The 22,401-nt window shown below is 39.5% G+C and overlaps 1 long non-coding RNA gene across 1 annotated transcript; it reads right to left on the reverse strand.

The window, feature by feature from the left end:
* Positions 1–13,411: 13,411 nt before the first annotated feature.
* LOC147164567 (uncharacterized) lies at positions 13,412–16,443 on the reverse strand. The gene is made up of 3 exons (XR_015096636.1): positions 16,351–16,443; positions 13,635–13,759; positions 13,412–13,540 (listed from the first exon to the last, which is right to left on the reverse strand). It is a non-coding gene; the product is annotated as an uncharacterized LOC147164567 (long non-coding RNA).
* Between the last annotated feature and the right edge of the window lie 5,958 nt (positions 16,444–22,401).

Below are 22,401 nucleotides of genomic sequence, written 5' to 3' on the forward strand. Positions count from 1 at the left end.
GTTAGCCTGTCTTTAAGCATTGCTGAATTCTGATGTGCGCTAAAATGAAACCATTACTTATTAAGTACTTATCAAACATAAATAGCTGCTAACTGCTAACAAACCCTTTTTCTGCTAAGCTGCATAGTTATCCCATAGGACCTAATGGTAACTTCCAGTTAGCATTCCTCACTAGTCTTTTCTGCTAGCTTATGTCTCTAGTTGTGTTATGCTGTGCTGAAGAGAAGCCTATGCATGTGTTCGTAGTTACCGTCCAAAGCCACTTGTCAGACCTCAAAGGCTACCAACTGCTAGTTTGTCACGTTCTTAGCCTTTTTTCGCTAGCCAACTACTTCAGCATTGCCATGCTGGGATGTGTGTGCTAAAATTAAACACATGTTTATATAAGTTACCTTATGAAGTCTATTATCAGACATAAAATCCTACTACCTGCTATTTAGCCCTCTGCATTCGCCTTCCATTAGCTTGCGACTTAAGTATAGCTGTGCCAGGATATGTGTGGCTATAGCCGTTCCATATATAAAATGACCTCATTCCCATCTCATTACGCACATATTATCTGGTTTTAGATGACTGTGCTCGGCAGGTGAGTTTATTCTTAGAGCCAGCTTTGGCAAAGCAAGCTAGTATTGTGTGGGGATAGGGCCATAAACAGAGTCACGTTTCCAACACTTCCCATTCAAGCATTAGCCAATAAATACCATCATTTGACCTTTTTCCCGCAGAAGTCAAAAGCTACATCCTACTGGCTGGGAAAATGGAGACGTAATAAACCAATTATCTCTTTAGTTTCACGTTGTCTGAAGGCTTCGACTGTAAGCCGATTGAGTGTGACAAATAGCTGTCTGTGACACTATTTCTAATTTGTGGAATTAATCCTGCTGCATCAGCACATCAGGGCCACACATGCACACACTTGCCGACTTTTACTACCAAATAATATAAACGAATAGCTTTACTGCTCGAGTGCAGGCAGCAGTTGTGATATGTAACTACAAAGTGTTGATTAGAAGACCAAATTAATGCGGTTTGTCTTGTGAATGTGTGTTTGTGTTGGCATTTTTTTTGGTCTCAGCTGCCATCGAATGCAAGGAGATATCATTTCATAATTATGCCGACATGATGTCATGTGATTGTGTGTGCGGAGTGGAACGTTTCTACAACGGCGCAGGCCTCCCTTTGCTTTTGAAAAAAAAAGTTCTGTCAAATATATTAAACATATTGAAAATATTTTGTCTCCGTACTTGGCTGCTGTCATAATAACTTTATATCTTCATATATCCTCTTTGGCTGCGGTTCTCAAACCGGGGTCCCCCGGTGGTCTTCTAATTAATTTACAATATATTATCCTTTTTTTTTTAAAGTGCATACCTACAAATGGGGACTGGTGTGCAGATAAAACAAAAATGCTAAACCAATCACCTTACTCCTGCCTTACTTAGCATCGGCCAATTAAAAGCTCTGATATGATTATGACATACTGTATTATATAAATCGGACATCCTTGCTTGAAAAAAAAAGTAATTTTTTGTGAACAAAAGTTGTATTATTTCAACTACAGTACAAAAAAAAAAGGATAAAAGTCATATCCTATTTTTTGTGTGCAAATAATAAAGCTTTTTTCCCTGAATGGTGTAATATTAAAAGAATAATACTGTATTTAGTGAATAAATAAAATTGTAATGTTAAATATGACTTTCTTGCCTTGTTAAACTTGGACTTTATTATCATAATATTATTATATCTTGGGAAAATAGTATTTTTTTTCTTGTAAGATTGTCTGTTCTTTTAAAGATTATTACTTTTTTTCATAAAAAAAAGACTATATTGCAACTCTTTTTCTCATAAAAAAACATGAATTTGTTATAACTTTACAACTGTCTTGAAAATGGGCAACTTTTTAATTTATTTTATATTAATGAGTACAAATTAAAGGTGTGAGACCTTGTAAAGTGAATTCAGTGAGATTTGTTTTAAAATATATATTTGAAAATAATTGGTGAAAACAAGAAAAGACCTTATAGAATATATTCAAAACACTTCTGTTTGATGCGTCAAATTAATTCAAAGACATTTATCATCGCTTTACAGTGAATTTAATTGCCGTTAGAATCATCTCCCTTGTAAACAGTACCTCAATAACAAATGTAGCACACTGCATGGGAAAGTGAATACCGATGCTGCCCTTTCTAACAACAAACATCCATCAACAATTTGCGTATCGAAAAATACATCAATATTGCATCCCCTCAAGAAGGGATAGAAGATTTCCAAGGTGTGTAAGTCTTGTTTGACATTAACTTTGCCAAGACTCTTTTCCTCTCCGATGTTTCTTTAAAACCTCGCAGTGTCAACACCCTGCCACTGTTGTCCTCATGATATGCGATGACCCTGCAGATGACCTCCTAGCAATCATCCCGTCTGTGCGGAGTGCTTCAGTCTTTCCGCTAATCAGCAGCTTGGACCCCCGCCCATAGACCTTCCCCCTACTCCGACGGAAAGTTCAGTAAAGAAGAAGATTGGTGAGAGGAGGACTATGAAGTTGCACTAATTGCGCAATGGAAATAGATTGATTAGGCACACGTGCGTTGTCTGTTAAGCAGCTGGACCAAAAATTGGGCCTTTACATACTGTTGGTAATAAAATGTTGTTTTTTTATTTGTTGTTTTTTGAATCTACTGCCACTTTTTCTCATTAGGGTTGTGAATCAGCAGGAGCCTATCCCAGCCGATTTATGGTGAGAGACTGGGTACACTCTTGGCTAGTCATTATCCAGTCACATGGCACATATTAGCAAAATGTCAATTATAGCACAGGTGTCAAACCCAAGGCCCGTGCACGGGAGAGTTGTGGCCCTCCACATACTTTTTTCAATGCAAAAGGAAATCATATCACTCACACTGTAAACCAGTACTGTACATCTAAAAAAAAGAAATTAAGTTAACGTAACTTAAACCTTTACAAAATTAACCTAACTCAAAAATTAGCAGCAGTAACTCAGTTGTTTTTAAGGAGGCCTACTGATAAAAAAAAATTCAAATAACTTGTTTTACTTTTGAAATGTTAGTCATATAAAAAATAAGAATAACAACATTAATCAGCCATTACTTTGTTTCTGTCTGCATATTCCAAAATGAAATATTAATCAAAGTATCATATTGACTATATGCCACGGAGGAGGCGGGACTTCCGACTTCCGGGTTTTCACCCATCAACGTTGTTTCCATTTCCGGTTTGCGACGTGTGGGCCGCGTCCCAGTACTTGCGCTTCCGCCTTTGTGCCCCTCGGTTGCGCATTCCCGTCGACGGGTGCAAGGCTGCGAGTGTGTAGTGTCTATCTCAGTGTCCGAAGCATTTCAGATAGCTGAGACGCGCTTCCGCTCATCGGGGGACGCAGAGGTGGGGGTGCGAGTGTTGGAACGCGGCCAGCAGTGGCCGGAAACGGCGCTGATGTGTAAAACCCGGAAGTCGGTGGCATCTACCCCATAGGGGTGCATGGAATATACAGTATAATTGTAAAGAAAATGTTTGACTTCCTCTTTAGCTTGTTTGAATTACTGTATTAAACTCAAATGTATCATTGCAAATGGTTTCCTCAAACTTTTTGAGTCGAACTAACTCAGGGTTTACAGTGCACGAAAGGGACAAGTTGTGTAATTGCCTGCTGTTTTAATCACACACCTCATCTGTAAACAGAGACCGACCACATGTAGCTCAGCTTCTGGCATGCTGATGTCATTGCCATTAAAAAAAGAAAGCCGAAGACAAACTTTTGTTGCTACTTTAAAAAAAAGAACATATTCAAGACGCTGGTGTTGAATTTCAAATTTCAAAAATATGAGACCAAGGTACGTATCCAACCGTGATTTTTGGCCTCACGCCAGCAGCAATTACAGATTTATGTACTGTATGTGGTTTCCCTCCCTCAGGGCAGCCATAACCATGATGTGGCCCCCGATGAAAGCGTTTGACATCCTTGATTTAGAATCTTCAATGAACCTAACATGCATGTTTTTTGGAATGCGGGCGGAAGCTGGAGAAAACCCACACAAGTGCAGTGAGAACATGCAAACTCCACACAAAAAGATCAAAGTTGAGATTCGAACCCAGAATCTTTCTAGCGTACATTCAGAGCTTTAACTATTGATACCAACTTATTGTGGCGTTCGCCATATTGTACTGACCAGCCAGGACGGAGACTTCTGCGGAATTCCATTTCCTATTCTATGGCTGTCATCACATTATTCCTCTTTTGGAATGACTTCAAGGGGAAATAATATACACAAACAACTTCCTCTTTGAAGCCTCGAAGGTGTTTTCAAAAAAATGTGCTCAGCAGCTTCTTGGTGCGCTACCGACCTCGCCAGCAGCTGTTAGCACCAGCGGTGGTCCTCGCGCGGAGGAAGCAGCGTGTAAGCGACGTGTCGACGATGCCTTTCTTACGCTGTCCAGCTTCTTTCCTCCATGCGTCGCCCTCCTGACCTTCCAGCGCGCCTACTGTGTAGAGGTCACCACTTCCTCACCCCCTCAGACCATGTGATACCCCCCCCCCCTTTTTCAAAAGCAGACCAGACACCACCTGCTGCTTTGACCTCATGCCTCAGCTTCTTCAAGCCGTTCTTTTTTGTTTCGTGCGCGCTGATTCACTCTCACACCGAAAAACCTTTGTTTGTTGATGTGCAACGTCCTGTGCTCATTTTTTGTGTATGAATCTGAGTTTTTTGAATATTCATGCGCACAGTAAACAAAGACTTGAAGCAAGGCTTTACAAAGTCAATCATGAAACTACATGAGAGTATAGTAAGAAATTTAAAAAATATATATATTAAATATATATATTTTTTTAAAACATCACATAATCAGACACAAAGAGACAAATAATAAACACATATACAATACAGTATGTGTCACACTCTTGGGTCGGTGACATTCCACACATTGATGATTTCACCTAAAATAAAATAAAAGGAAATAAAATAAAAGGAAAACAGAATGATGTCAACAAAGTGAAAACAATTGGGGCTACACTTTTTTTTTAAGGTAGATTTTTGGTATTGTAATCTGTTTCTTTAAAAAAATAAAAATACAAATAAAAAAATAAAGAAATGATGGGTTAGGTCTCTCAATGATTTCCCAAATCTGAAGACTATTCACACAAAATAAAATAAAATTAAATCATACTGATTTTATAATAATGCACTGTATAGACTATCCAGACCAGGGGTCACCAACCTCGACAGAGAGGCAGTTTATGGATCAATTAAATACTTAATATCACATTAAGCATCAGCAATGATTTAACAAGGTAGGAAAAGGATAAATATCATTATACAACAATTTATTCCTAGATATCTCTTTAAGTTTTTAAATGATTGCTTCTACAACATTGGGAGGAAATCATGCTAACCCATCAATGGCGAGCTATTTTTAGAAGTATTTGGGCTAGCAAAAATATGAGAGATAAATGCAAAATAATCAGCAGAATTCTATGAAATACAAAATTCAAATTTAAAGACAAAAATCAAGAATAAAAATAATGTATCAAGAGTATAACTTGGAAAAAATGCCATTATCTTTTCCCCATCACTCTCGTGAAATGAAACTCATCTTCTCAGTATCACAACAGTAAAACAAAAAAACTGTGAACGTATTTATCCAAACCTAGTGAATGAAAAGAGAAAAAACCCATCCAAGTGCCTGCACGTAGTCCTCCTTGCCTATGGGAGGAAAGCCCTGAGAACTTGAATATTATTTTAGGTAGTAGCTAAGCCACTTGCTATTAAAGTATGTTTTTACTAACGCCCCCCTGTTTGTTTTGTCTGTTAGTAGCATGAAAAGAAAGAAAGAAACCATTTCATTTGGGCGCAAATTAGGTCAATATAATGTGTCAGGACTCTAAGTAAGACAATAAGAGGACCATTATAAGGCCAGTTCCTGCTTCAGTGTATGTAAATGTTGTTTTCCAATCCAACGTACAAAACTTGTAAATGTGCTACTTTTACTGCGTGTGCAGGCAGATGGCGAGAGGATTTCGTGTGAACATCAGACGAAACATTTCTGTGTGAAATCACTAGGAAAAATAAGTCTGTGCGGATGAATACTAGTAATCCATTTTCCAAGTCTGAACAGCACTGGCTATTTTTATTTTTATTTTTTTGTGGTTTCTGGACTCAGCCAAACACTGGACACTGAAATTCAGCCTATAGATATTTTATGTAGCAGCTACTTCATATACTTTCATCACATTCTTAATGGGCCTGTCTGTTTGGGCAAGATTTAACGGGCGAGGTTAATTGGCCGGGGATGAAACCCATTAATGGACCGTGGCTTCACGGCTCACTGATACTGTGTATGAACGATGAACCGGTGTGGAGTAATTTAAAGCATCTGGGTTTAAACACAGGCGAGCGCATACATGTGAAGCTGTAATTTATTTATTGTTGCTGGCGCATATCCAGACTTTAAGGCTCGCTCTGCTCCCACTTCAAGCAAATTAAAAACTCTTGAATTAATAATGAAGACTTGGGAAGGAATCTCATGAGGAGGTTTTGGAAAATAAAGAAAGGCTGGGTTTGTTGTCAGCACAGGAGCAAAAGCGAGGGGCACATGTTGGGCAGATGTTCAGTTTAAATGAAAATATAATAATAGAGAAGTTACTCAAAACTGGATCAGATCATTCAAATCTGATGGAAATCCACACTTCACCTGCCATAACAAACATAAATTCAATTATTGGAATAGTTACTTTTGTAATGACAGTTTTCACTTCACTTGAAATCAAATACATTGATTTTTTTAATGCATTGTTTGTATTATAATTTGTAAATGTTCTAGAATAGTTGGGTTAAACCATTCTTAAATGAAATTTTGAATATTTTTCCCCTACTCTGTAAAAAAAATGGTGGGTAGGTCTTCCTCCAATATATGCCCAAACAATCTCAGCTTTAGTGTTGTCACAGCGTATTTAAACACAACGAAAAACGAAAAGTAAAATGAACCTAAATAATTATTTGACCACACATTTTGAGACTTTGCGAACCAGTGGTGCATGCACACTAAAGTATCTGCTTGAGACTCGCAAAATACCCTCTAGGGTACAAATCCAATGTGTTTTTAAAGAGTTCTTTGAAAAAATGTCCCTGTGGTGGTCACCTAAAAATGTATACATTCATGTGAACATATAGTCAGTTAATTATATCCATATTCCTTATTCACAAACACACGCACACACGCACACACAGTTAGTGTGTCGATTGTTTGGAAAATCATGTGCAATAATGTTCCCTTTTACACATTTTTACATTATGATTGTAGTATTAAATATATTTTCACTCTTTGATAACAATATGGCATTTATGGATTGACTGCCTGCTTCACAGTTCAAATCTTTACTTTAACCTACCTGTGGTGCAGTTGATAAGTTCTCCTTGTGCGATTGTGTGCGCAACGTCTTCGCTACATTGGAGTGGAGACGGCAGAAATGAAACACGTCGATCACACGTGTGAAGTTATTTTAATGATGTGTTACCAGATGAAACCAAAGGAGAGAATCAGGGGGGGAATTTACTGGCTTTTAAACATTAGGGTGGAAAATGTGGCGTTTATACTATACATATATAAGATTAAATTTATTATGAAAGCATTCAGGTAACATGGGAAAAAAATATTGCAATATAACTAAAGGGGGGGGTCTAATGGTCAGCATGTCTGCCTTACAGTTGATAAGTCCCTGTTTTGAATCTCGGTTCTGGCCTTCCAGTGTGGAGTTTGCGTGTTGTCGCTGTGCTTGTGTGGGTTTACTCCAGCTACTCTGACCTTCTCCAACATTCCAAAACCGTCGCAAACTGCCTTTCATTGGTCGAGTGAGCTGCTCGGCAAAGAAGGAAGTCTCGCCGGCTTGCCTGCAGAGCTCCAGCAATGAACGACTATCTTGTCCACTGTCGCCACAACTTGCGACTTGAGTTGCTCGACCAACCCAAGACACGCTTAGGACCGCCCCCTCGTTTGAATAACATTTCGACCTGGCAGTATGGACCGAAACTGCCGAAATTAAAAATAGATAAATGACTAAATAAATAAATAAACGACTAAAAGTGAACATAAAAACAGATATAAAAAAATATTTTTGGCAGTTTTGGTTCTCCATAGCATGTCTGCCTTTCAAAAGTGAAAATAAAAACTAATATAAAAAATATTAATCAAACATTTAATACATATATATATAAATATATATATATATATATATATATATATATATATATATATATATATATATACTTTTTTTCAAATTAAATATATATTTGTATCCGTTTTTATTTCACTTTTAGTCCTTTATTTATTTATTTAGTCATTTTGAATTTCTGCACTTTTGGTCCTCCATAGCTAACCACCACCATGCTGCCATTATATCGTGATGTCCTTAAATGAGCGTTAATCATCGTCTGCGACAAAGTGTGAACAATAACGTTATAGGTGTCCTGGCTGGTCCACCAATATTATAATTGAGCTCCTGGGCTGGTGTACTGCCTTATTGTCTGAAAGTCCCCTGGAGAGGCTAGAGAAACATTTTCAGATCTGTTGGACATTTCTTCTGTGAGAAACATCTGTGACGTTGGCTTTGTGATAAAACTACACATTTTAGAGTGGCCTTTCATTATGGGCAACCTAAGACACTCTTGCGCAATAATCATGCTGTCTAATCAGCATCTTGATATGAAGTGCTCACCAACACAGATTTAAACAGATGTGTGTACAAAATTCGAGATAAATAGGTTTCTTAGCTCTGGAAAAATGTGAGCAAAAAACGAAACCTTTTGCATTTGTATTTTTGTTCAGTATAACATGAGTAACAGTCAGCATTAAAATACAACCTCTGTTGCGACAATAGGCATAGTAAAAGTGCACAATACATCCATCTCCAGTCAAAACAGACACACTGTGTTCCAAAGACAACCCTCAGTCATTGAGTAAGGATTCCTGCTGTTTTCTCTGATGCTCAACCATCTGATGGGGGGGGGGGGGGATGTGGGGTTCAAGACCTCGTAAAACCATCCCATGACTTTTGGAGAGTACAAAAACTTAATCTTTTCCAGCTTTGCAGAATGTAACTGTATAGCGTAGATGGGCCCACCTGAGCGTTAAAGGTTTCCACACAGGGTTGCTGATTCTTTTCACATTTCTTGCCAAAGCTGCCGGCAAAGTGTTTAGACTACACACCTGTCCATTCATCCTGCGTTTTGTCGGACACTGTGAACTCATGATCAAATCGGCGGGTGTCAGTGAAGATGATCAAACATCCGAAAAGTGTCAGCCAAGAGGAGGAAGTAACGAGTTGTGTTTCCAAACTTTATTAAGGGAATTTAAAAAAAATAATGACATGTAAAGTACAATACTGAGTCTTTATCACATATTTTTGAAGGGGCAATAGCCCCGCCTAGTATAGTGCCGTGACTGTGATAAAACAATGTTGGCTTATTTTGCTTGCACTGACATAATGATAGAAAGACAATGCGTTATTTTTTTCTTCTCCAGCAAAAGATTGATATGTTTTCCCAAAGTGACGAAAACCCCATCAACCTCAAGAGCTGTTTTGTCTGCAATTAAGTCGAACGCAGACAAATGTCCTCCTTGGTTCAAGTCTGGGGTCACACTCTGGAATTTCACTGGGGGTGAAAAAAAGAGCAAAAAACTCACGCGTGTTCATTCAGAAAAAAACAGAGTGCGTGAACCTGCTTTAATAAGCTTCATAAACATCTTGCTTTGGAAGTATTTCGTCTTTTTGTAAGAGATGACACATTTATCAGACTTCCCAGGAAGTCAAGCTCTTGTGAAATCCAACACTAAGCAGGTTTTGATTAAGCAGAAGCCTTTCACAAGAACACATTCAGCACATCCTTTTAGAATAAATTTGTCCTCGTATTTATTCTAAAAGGACGTACATTTGGCTTTTTTTTCCGTAAAATCGTAATAGTTCCCAGGCATCTTTGGCCAACCACACAACAAGCGATGCAGCCAAACCTATTGAGGTAAACCATGTGAAAAAATTGCAGTCGGCAACTTGGTCGCACACCAAGCCGTAAAGTACCGCACAACAACCGGCATCCTGCAACAGAACAACTGTGACCCACCCTGTATCAGGTTTTGATGCTCCGCATTCAACATACTGCACTGTATTATTTTTTTATTGAACCACAGAAACCTGCCATGATTGTCAAGGAAGAAGTGGAAAATCACAAAGAAGAGGAAACAGGCGAGAATAAGGAGAGAGTGTAAGAGGCTCTTGGCAATTATCGATCACCGCATTCAATGACTGAGTTTGAAAAATGTTACTTCAAATATTGCCTGTAACAGTTAACATTTAAAGATGGCCCTGGAGCAGAGAACCCCCCCCCCCCCCCCTGAATTAGGGGTATCAGGCGATTAAATGTTTTTTAATCGTACAACTTTAACTAATTCACTCCCAGCCATTTTCACTGAAGCAATCGCCTTCACTCCCAGCTGTTTTACTGAATTTTGACCGATTTTGCAAGGCCCACAGAATATTGTGTTCTATTGCTATAAAAACATGGAATTCGAGTATTTTCTTTCATCAGGAAAAAAAAGTACATTTCTATCTATTTCCGTTTTGCAGCAATTAGCATGAGAATATGGCTAAGTTTCATCATTATTCACAAATCTGCTTAGAACTGTGGGTAAATCAGCTTGTTTGCAACATGGCCCTGGTTAATCTCTTCTACTCTGCTGCCACCTGCTGGTGGGTTGTGTAATAAGTACCAATCAATCGTTTTGTGCAGTTAAGGCTGCATCAAAGCTTTCTTGATGCTCTAGCATTTAAAAAAAAAACATAAAAAGTTTGACACTTACAGTGGAGCATGATCAGATTCTCCCCCATCTAGCCCCGATGGAAAAAAAAATAATTGACAAGTATACTTGTCAAAGGCAACAAATGTTAAGAGCTATCTAATCTTTCACATCAAGTAACCCATTATGCATTATTATTAAATGTATTACTGCTCAATTTTGACGTGGACGTGTCTGCTGCGTTGCAGCTGGAATTCCCATTAATTGTGTATTTAAAAAAGTTTGTGGCATTAAAGGAACTTTGAATTAACTCAAAATTAACACACTATTTTTGACACCCCTAATTTGAACATTTTCAGAAAACAAGAAAACACATTTTGGGGAGGTAAACACGTCTTACTTCAATTGTATTTGTTTGAAATGACTTCACAAAATGAAGTCATATTGTATCTCGTTGCTCATTGAATGCTTTCACTTTTGGTTGTGAATAGAGGACAGATAGTTTGGACTAGTATCACTTTACTGGGTGTTTTCTCTCACGGGGAAACGGACACAAGTCACACCCTGAGGCAAATGAATGTATGTCATTCAACGAACAAGAGGTACTCATCTTGCTCTTCGTAGCAGTCCTGAAACGGAAACTTCTTCCTTTAACTTTTACTCTTGTTATAATGACACGATACATTGTAAATTTGCTAACGAGCAGGCTTTTGGAGCAGCTACCCGAAAACACACACGTGTAGATGTTGAACTACATTTGACCGTCTGCTTTACATTCTGAGACCAAAAAGTCGCCACTGCCGAGGTTGTCTCCAGTCGTTACATGGCTCTGATGTTCCTCTGATCCGTTTCGGCCCACCGGCGAGAGTTTCCTCTCCGCTGTTTTGCTAGGCACCGTTTCACAGGGCTTGACAAATGAGTTTGTAAAACAGCTCCTGAGAAATAAAACAAATCAGCGCGAGATGAATGGGGGGAGGAAGCTGCCATTTCCGGGTGAGGAGGGCGTGGAGCGACTAATGTTGGGGGAAGCCGAAGGGCAACACGCCCAATGTGTGTGCGTGTATAGCTTTGACACCCAGTCTCAGCGTTCACCCGCACAATTGACCAAGTGAAAAAACACGGCAAGGGTTATATTCCCCCTCTGGCCCTTTTTGGTTATGAATAGATTTCCAGAAGCTGAACTGGGCCGTTTGTCCTCCGCTGTCCGCTCGTCACCCCCACCGTGGTGTTGAGTCTCCGCCGCATATCTATTACCGGCTTTATTTGCCTTCACTTGTCAGTGTTGTCACAGCTGCAGCTATTTCATTGTTCGCAAATAGCAGAAAGATGTAGGATTAACCTAGCCGTACAGGTCACTTTGAACAGCTAATATAGTGATTAGCGCCGAGCCGCATCGCCATGGGACAGCACATATTTGAAGATGGGGGGGGGGGGGGGGGGGATTGCGCCAATGTTTTGCTTAATTGAGGTGCAACTGATCCAATCGACTGGAGGTGACCAGATGTGTTTCTTTGTCTGGATGAATCCACTTTTCGGGACCTTTTTGAGATTCAATCGCCTCAGTTGGCATTTATTCTTCTACTTCGCTGCGGCTTGTGTTTCTATTTAAGTCCCAATTCCCCACTTGGTATGATAGTACAGTCAGCGTCAGCCATTATACACAGTTACGGAAGCGTAAAACTGTCAATGTGGAGTAAAGAATTTTGAACTGGGCTATGTCGTGTGAACGTATGACTTAAGTTGTTGGAACGCACTGCAAAGTCATTCAAGCTTTTTTGCACAATCGCATGAAGGTATTGACAAAGTCGTTGGATCATTCGAACATATTGGTGAAATGTAAGCTAAAGAATATAACATTTTTCCCATAATGCTATGGAGTATTGACTCGCTCATGCGCAATTGGCATTTTAGGAAAAATGCTATCTTTTTAGCTTTTGTTTTATATTTTTTGGACCTACATTTTACCAAGGTGTTTAAACGACTCTATCAATATGTTCGAACGACTTTATGAAGCTGTTCAAACGACTTTGCCGCACATATGAACGACATACCAGTCAAAATGGTTTACTCCACTGGCAGTTGCACGCTTCCGTACTCATTGCTAGCAACCCGTGTGTACCAGGGGTTCTTGATTCTTGAGTTTAGATCGTACGGCAGCAACACCAATTTGGACATACGTGACGGCAACATAACAGAAGTTGTCAACACAACATAGTCAATCGATAACCTAACGCTAACACAATTGTAAAGTCATAGTTAAAGCGTATAGTTGTATAAAAACACTTCTTAGCCAATATAGAACAATCAAATGAAAAAGCAGTAAGTACGTCAGGAGTGTTCCTTCTTGTGCTGTGTGGCTCACAAACTGGTTCATTGGGTTTGTAACGTTGAAACCTCATATGTTGGGATGGAGTCATAAACTGAGGACCCTCTGCATACTGTGCAGGTAATTTATTGCACAAGCAAGGACAACCCTTTGCATTGTGTTCCTTGTTTTCCAAGTCAATCCAACTGTATTTATATAGTGCTTTAATAGCAGCCGCAGCCGTAACAAAGTGCTGTTGTCAAGGTCGGTTGTCAAGGTCGGTTGTCAAGGTCATTTAGAGCTGTATTTTATTAATCCCATCTTTACAAAAAGCGCAGTAGGCTACCATCAAAACTTCATCTCAACTGTGAAGTGTAGTGGAGGGGAGCATCATGGTTTGGGACTACTTGGTCACCTCAGAGCCTGGATGCATCTCTGTCATGGAATGGAAAATGTTTATCGGGACATTTTGCAGGAGACCATCTGCCTGCCAGTTGAAGATGGGGAATGCAAAAGGACAAATCCTTACCTCAGCCATAGTGTGGCATGACCTCAAAAGAGCAATTCACTACAGGCAGCCAGAGAATATTGCTGAATTGAAACAGTTTTTGTGGAATGGTCCAAAATTCCTCCAGAGCGTTGTGCATGTCAGATCTGCAAATATAGAAAATGTTCGGGTGAGGTTATTGCTGCAAAGCTGGCACAAGCAACAGTGACCGTTGGGATGGAGTCATAAACTGAGGACCCTCTGTATACTGTGCAGGTAATTTATTGCACAAGCAAGGACAGCCCTTTGCATTGTGTTCCTTGTTTTTCAAGTCAATCCAACTGTATTTATATAGTGCTTTTATAGCAGCCGCAGCCGAAACAAAGTGCTGTTGTCAAGGTCGGTCACTTATGATAGATGGAGTGGTTCACCCACTTGATTTACAGTACGTGGGGTCAATTCCCACTCATTGACAGTGTGAATGGTTTTCTGTTTTCATATGCGCCCTGTGATTGACTGGCAACCAGTTCGAGGTGTAGTCGGCCTTTCACCTGAAGCTAGCATGGATAGACTCGGTTTATAAAAAGGCTGGATGGAAGTTGTGTAGGTACCAAAATAACTTATCTTAGTACGAATTCAGCGGGACTGGCTTTTATGAGTAAAACTATACAATTCTGTAGTCTATTGTTGTCTTTTATTGTTACATTCTTCCTCTTTGTTGAACTCATCGGCAGCTTACGTTGTGACACGTACTCAAGTGGCAGCAATAGCGAGAAGAAGAAAAAAAACGATGTCTGTGGTTAATTTGTACATTTTCTATAAATCTTATCCTGTTGCTTTTGTCTACCACAGCTGGCTTTGTGCGATATTTAGACAAGACCCTGGATTGGGTGCTAGTCAATATACCCTTTTAACACAAAAAGCCTGTAAAAAGAGTGTGGGGGGGGAACAAACCTAACAGATGAATGGACGCTACAATTAATTCTGTTCTTGCAGAATTACTCTCCGTTTCCTTGTTGAATGTTGAACAGCGAGAGGCGCTTTGTGCATTTTTATCTGGTAAATATGTTTGCGCTTTTTTTTTTTTACCTAAGACGGGACCGAAGATGACATTTTCATTCGTTGCCGTGATTGGTCAAAACAAACGTGCACAAGATGCCGCATCGTCCAATCAGCCTGAAGTATTGTAGAGAATGTCCCTCCTTTCCCGAACGAATCTGCCGAGTGAAGTTCCAGATTGATAATGTGAAGAACTCCCTTGAGTGAATCCCAATTATCAATTTGACTTAAGGGTACATGCTAACCGCTAGGTCATCATTCTGCCCAGGGATGTAGGCTACAGGTATGAATATGGTCAGATGGAATCTTTCCAGACGAATCTCTAAATTCCATTTAACTATTGGGCTAATTACATATTGGTCTTTTTATTCACATTTGCCCATATTGACAGCAGACCAGAAAACATGACTTTGAAAGGTAATTCATTTTAGTGTCACTTCTTCTTAGACTCTTAAAATTGCTCCTCTCGCACAGTGAAGTGAATGCTGAGGCGAACCCTCACAAGGGCACTGAGAGGATCATTTTAAATCCCCGACTTCAAACTGTGAAGTGGCTTTTCATCTGAAATATGAACTGCCTCACCCATGAATAATCATAAAATACAGTCCTGGTTTTGTCCTGAATCAGCTTTTTGTTCAATCTCTTTCTCTTACCTGCAGACTGATGGATGATTATTTTCATTGAGGTCGCAGCGGGATAGCGAAAGTCTGCAACTTAAACTAGGCTCTCCATCCTGACCTTAGACTTGGTGCATGCTCCTGTAATTCTAGACGAGCGGTGAGGGGGTCAAACAAACACACATTTAAGGTAGGAGGTGTGTCGGTGTGTGTTTCACCCCTTTTTTGCTACAATGTTAAATAGCTTCCCCTCACTAGCTAGTCACCTTGTAATCAATAATGCCATATTAACATCTGGAACGCGACACATGCGTAAACACGCACACACAGGTAAGCCGTCACTCATTCTCTCTAGACATTATCTGCACACACGCACTCTGAAACATCCATCATCAGTAACAGTGTGGTAGCTGCTCCAACAGAGTAAACTACAGCTTCGCGGCTTCCACTCGTCATCCATCACCTGGGCCCACCAAGGGGGTACGGGGGTCTTTATCTGGGATACACACATGCAGCGAGCCTGATCCACACCAGGCCACAAAACTGGGCACAATGAGATTTGAGAGGGTGGAAACTAGCGGTGGAAGAAGTAGCCACACTCCGTAGCTAAGAAGAAGTACATGTATTAGTAGGCCTAATTGTGTAAATAAATACATTAAATAAATAAATAAATAAATAAACAAATAAAGGTAGAACAAACTAAAAATAGAGAAAAAAAGTTAAAAGTAGAAAGAGCTTATTCAGTTCCTTTTCAGAATCACAATCATCTTTATTGGCTAAGTATGTTAAAAACACACACGGTCGTTTTATTCTGAAATGCAGGCCTAACTCAAGTACAAAAGTTGAAAGTAAAAGTACATGTTTACCGACAAAACACATTTTGATAACTTGGCACAAAACAAAAAACTGCACGCTTAATCACTCTTTCATTAACTGTCATAACGCTTTGACTGAGAAGCAAAAAAAAAAACAGCTAGCTAATGTTAGCATCACACTTTATGCAATCAAAACAGTGTGCTACTATTGATGACTATTAACAACAAATCCTAAAATAGCTCGTGATAACTAACTGCAAAACTCACCTATATGTGGTTTTTCAGATTCGTTTGAGAAGAGCTTGTGGTTGTTCGGCTGGCACGACAACAAATTTGCCACCCATCATTCTTATAATGAGCAACATCCAACAGTGCAAATACTTAAAGGGATAGTCCAAAGTTTTTCACTCAGAAATACACACGAGATAAAGTCTGGATGTATACACATAAAATCTGTCTGAATCAACACCTCTGGGCTTCTGTTAATGTGTGGTGGTGATTTTTGTCACACCGACGAGGGTATCTCGGCAATATAGAACGAGGGTCAAACTTTTATTTACACCATGAAATAGGTGAAGCTAGTCTAAACATGTCATTTTGATTAATATTACATTTGTGGAGTATGAGTTAAGCAGCAAAATTCAGCCGTTTTTATCCATCTCAGGGGCGGCCATTTTGTCACTTGCTGTCGACTTAAGATGACATCAATGTTACTCAGGGCTCAGGCAACGAACAATCACAGCTCACCTGTTTTCTGAAGCTGAGCTGTGATTGGTTGTTACCAGAGACTTGAGCAACAATGATGTCATTTTCACTCGACAGCAAACAGCAAAATGGCCGCATCCTGATAATGATAACAACTGCTGGATTTTGCTGGTTAACTTATATTCCACTAATACAATATTAACCAAAATAACGTATTTGGGGCTGCATAGAGCATGTTATCATATATTGTCAAAAAAAATTGGGGGTGGGTGACTTCCCCGTTAAAGAATATGCTTTAGTAAGGTTACAAAATATTTGTACTTTACTTTCCACCACTGGTGGAAACTTACACACATGAATGGCAGTATTAAAGTCACTCAGAAGAAAAAACAGGTGCCCTTTTTGCATAGTCTGCAAACTGTTTAATGATTTTCCACTTTTAATCCACCTTCTTAATAAAAATCTCCTACTTTGCTCCTAGGCTCTTCCCACAATGGGGATTATATTGGTATAAATAGTGCTGAGTAGGTGGCCTCGTAAATGGAAAAGCAGATCTCACCCAAAGATTTTCTTGCAAATTCTTCACCCGTGATTCAGGACTTGTGTTGCGCAGATGGTGTACGCTAGTTTTTCCGTGCAGTAAAATGTGCCGCCTGCACATCGCGCGTGACGGGGCAATGCGTGCAAGTGCCGTGCATGTGATGCCAGCGGGTGACAAGTCCGTTTTAGATCTTCTCACACCGCGCTGTAAAATCATCAGGTGGCCTTGTTTTACCTGAATAATTAATCAGCTTCAGTGTTTCCGCGCAGCCCCTTTGGCTGATTTGTAAAAGAGCCAAAAAGTAAAGTGGCTCATGATATACAGCGTGAGTAACAGTGTGAACATCACTGTAAATTCTTATTCTTTTTATATTCTCATAAATGCCAGTTCCCTCAACCTGTGGTCGTTTTATATGAAAAAGATGGTGGCATACAAAAAAACAAAGAAAACTACGGTACTGTACAGTACGGTGAAACCTGTAAAACTGAATACCTTTGAAGACATAACATTTGGAATTTACTGTAAAAATTCCCTGGCTGATCTCATCTTGTGTTGCGTAGCCTAGCATAGCATAGCGTGCTACCCATTTCATTTTTGGTGAAATATTTCCACAAACTTGGAGCATAAATGACCATATGCTGAATTGTGAGCACTACCGCAAATAGATGGATGGATAATGGCTAATAAATAAGAAGGATATCACTTTGGGTTTCGGGATTTAGTTTTTGTTGTCATAACTGCTAACTCAGATTTGACAATTAGGACTCGCCAAGTAAAATAGCAGTTCTACATAAGTAAACTTGCCTTTCTCTCCCTCCGGCATCAGGGTCACGTGACTTGATTTTTCTTGTCGTGCTGAAACTGCAGGGGATGACTTTTAAGACAAAAGTTAGAAGTGCTCGAATAACTCGAGTCTGGCGTGGAGGTCAAGGCTGACTTTTCAGACGGAGAGTCATAACATCGCTGGCTGACATGACGGCCTTGCCGACGACTGTATATTTATAAATCTGAATGGTGTGTTGACTTCGAACTAACCGACGGTGAACTCTCTACTCTCGGCATTCTCGAGGAGTCACATTCGCATGCAGCAGAAGAAAGGTAGCTACCATGGTATGCACCCTTACGTGCAGGAACATCTGGACATGATGTGCACCTCAGGAATGACTGATGAGGAAAACCAGGAAGGACACCCCTGTGACCCCCACACCTGCAGTCCCCTGACATCACTAACTTTTTGGATTCCACCCAAATCTGTATCTGCATCAGGGGTAGTGCTTCAACTGATTCAACAGATGATGCTGCGGTGAGAAAAGATACATTTGTTGTCTTTTATTTTACATTTAAAGGGGACACTATTGTGTTTTAAATAACACCAGTCCAATATTACTGAATTCAATGAATATTAGTTTGGGGATTAACAGGAATGCTAAATCGGTACGATTTTTCAGTTAATACAGTAAATATTTGAATTTATAAAGAAAACACGGGGAGCTATTTTTTCAACAGCCCAATTTTTTTTTTCATTTTCTGTAAAATAATATTTAAAATGAGTGCATTTTTCTTCATGTTTTAAGTTAGAAAATGATGTGCAGTGTTCACAGTTCATTGAATTAAAAACTATTGTGTAGGGATTTTGACCTTGGCAAAAAAATAAATAAATGTCATCATGACAAGCATCCAGCGTAAAAACGGTGCGAAACAAATCATGCCAGTGACTCGTTGGGGCAACCCATGAAAGCCCAAAATCCCAACGACAACAAACAGCTATTATTTGGAACAAAATTCTATTATAGAAGTTTGTCTTTTTAAATGCTTGTTAATCAAATAATGGGGTCCCTTGCACACCTGCTCAACCATCAAGTGTGAAATTACACAATCAAGTAACCAACCAAACCCTATTTATTAAAAAACAAAAAATGATGGAGCATAAACAATTGTGTCAATGTAGTTGTGGTAAATTTTTTTAATTAATTAGACATGAATAGCATTTTGTGTGCACGTTTGTATAATTCCATTTTAAAAGAGATTGAGGCCAAGAAAGGCGGCACTATACTTTCCCTGGTATGTGGTAGGTGCCACACTGTTATTCATTTTTCTAATAAAAATGCCATATCTGTAAATCCACCTGGAAGCAAAGACAAAACGATAACTTAGCCTGAATGGCAAATGCATTCCTTTTTCCATCTGGTATTTATTATATTAACAAAGAGTGCAAAGCTACCGCCTTAAAAACTGTTTTGACACATTCCACAAGGTAAATTGTTAATCCCGTGTTATTAAATAATTACCCTAATGAAATAGTGAATGGAATTCTCAATGGCGAGGTTGACCTCATCCTCACCTCCCCAAGAAAACAGACAGTGAGTGAAGGGGAATTCCTGCCAGGGATCCATGGGTGTCTCAATAGTGCAGGAATGCACAAGTACAATTTAGTGACTGTCAAAAGACTTTAGCTCCATAAATCCGCACGTGTCATGCCAGATTGTGTTGTGCTCTTGATTATGGGCTTGTTATGGGTGAGGTGCAGACACAGCAGAGACAGAGGATAGCCATGTTCTGCCAATGTTGCATGACACGTGTTACTCAACAGGCCAGAAGCAGATGCTTTTGGAAATATACGACTTAAAAAGCAATCTGTCTTTATGAACGTTTTGGCTAACTTATCTTTGTTTGCATGATTGATAGATACATATGTAGATATAGATGTTCATTATTAATACCATTCTCCCTCAATAAAATTTCACTTTTTTTATGGCTGATTTGGTTCCTAATGTTTTATGTAATCACATTTAATTCATCTTGTGCAACATTTTGTTCCCCAGCTGTCGTTTTCAAAGTGTTTTATAAATACATTTGATTTATTGAATGATAATGTAGCTAGCTAGGTAGCTGTTGTATCTTCTTATAATCACATAGCTAGCCTGTCTTCTTTTAAAGCTTTTTATACAGATGTGCTTCATTAATCATGCAGCTAGCTAGGTAGCTACTGCATATTAGCTTCATTTAAAACGGCACTTTATTGACCTCACAGCAACATAAATAGCTTCCTTGGTATCTTACTTATCTTCATTTAGAGCTGTACTTTATTAATCCCATCTTTACAAAAAGCATTGCTACATCCTTGAAGCTTGCAAAATAATTCCTGGATGTGACACAGTGTACAAACTATTGGGTGGACATATGAAACCAAAGTTGAGTTGTTTTGAAGGATCACAATGCTATGTGGGGGGGGGGGGGGGGGGGGGGGCACAGTAGGCTACCATCAAAACTTCATCCCAACTGTGAAGTACTACTTGGGACTACTTGGTCACCTCAGAGCCTGGATGCATCTCTGTCATGGAATGGAAAATGTTTATCGGGACATTTTGCAGGAGACCATCTGCCTGCCAGTTGAAGTAAACAGAACAGAAGATGGGGAATGCAAAAGGACAAATCCTTACCTCAGCCATAGTGTGACTTGACCTCAAAAGAGCAATTCACTACAGGCAGCCAGAGAATATTGCTGAATTGAAACAGTTTTTGTTTTTGTGCATGTCAGATCTGCAAATATAGAAAATGTTCGGGTGAGGTTATTGCTGCAAAACTGGCACAAGCTCGAGTGACCAGATGTCCTCTTTTGCCCGGATGTCCACTTTCTTTGCTTCCTGTCCAGGTGGGTTGGAAATTCATGAAATTGTCCTATTTTCATTGTGGGCCAAATGAGAGGCAGAGTGCACTGACTAGAAGGCTGCGGACTGCTTCTAAGTCGACTGCGAGGTGTAAAGGGGGGTTTTATGAGTGCATCTTTTTATTAGTTATTTTAAAATAATTTTATATTTTTAAAAGAAAAAAACTAGGTCTTTTTTTCCCACATACCTTACTGAGAGTTCAAAGGTCTTAGGTTATGTCTGCGGCCCAGGATTTTAACTCACTGGTAGTGCTCTGCGCTCGCAACCCTGAGACGTGGTCGCGCTGCGTGTTCCATTCCCGCCTGTCCAACTAAAAAAAAAAGAGAATAAAGTCGATTCTGGGAGCAAATGAAGGTTTGGCTTTGGACATTGTCATTATTTATTCATTTGTTAAGTAAGACTTCAAAAGGAAGTTATGTTTTTTGTTTTATTTTCATACGTCACATTATATTTAAAATGTATGGCATTTTTGAGTAAACTTCATTGTCAGCATCATCGTATCTCAAACCTGGAGGCCTCGAAGCCAAGTGTCCTCTTTTTTTCTTTTTATCAAAATATTGTCACCCTACTTAACCAATTATTACATCCAAAAGTTCAGACACATTCTGCAAAGTGTTAATGTGTTAATCTCGTGCAAGAGTTGTGACCACATATATTATTGTTATTTGTTAGAAAAAAAAACTCATGGGAAAGGTTCACTTATTAAAATAATAATAATAATAAAAAGGCGAATATTTATGAATTCTTCCTTGGCCTATGAGACCTGTTGCTGGGCAACCAGCATTAACTACAGTGAAGTCATTGTTCCTGTCCAAGAAATGGTCTGGTATGTGAATTGCGGTGTTTTTGTACAGATTAAACAGGCCAGCTATAATCTGCTAATTAACGAGCTTTGCTTGTTCCAGTTGGCAAATGGTTTCACCTTCAGACACTGCGGGGTCACTCACTTCCGCCTCTTTTGCAGCATTTTTGGCCAAGCTGATCTCACGTCGAGCAGACGGATGAGAATTTGATCAGTTGTCGGTCCATCCGTTTCACACTTGGCAGGCGAACGAGAGCTATAAATCAAGATTTTCTGCGTCGCACGTTCATTGTATCTCTTTTGAGTCATGAATGCGCGCGATCAGAAAAACGACACACCCTGATGAACCACCTCCAACCTCTAGTGCTGACCTCAGTGAGGGAACACCCAGCCTGGGAAACAGCGCTCGTGTATTGCCTGAAAGAGATTAGTTGGGTGTTGGTGAGGATTTTCAATTGTGATCCATATTTTTCTCCTCCCAGCACCATCATCCTATATTTTCTTTTTGTACTTTCCTCAGGCTGCTGGAAGAGGCCAAGCGAGAAACCAAATTAATCCCCGCGATCTCTTTTATTTGCCTTTCACAGATAGCGTGATGAATG

Source organism: Leptonotus elevatus, chromosome 12, assembly GCF_054856555.1.
Source record: "Leptonotus elevatus isolate MCC_2025b chromosome 12, RoL_Lele_1.0, whole genome shotgun sequence".
Lineage (NCBI taxonomy): Eukaryota > Metazoa > Chordata > Actinopteri > Syngnathiformes > Syngnathidae > Leptonotus > Leptonotus elevatus.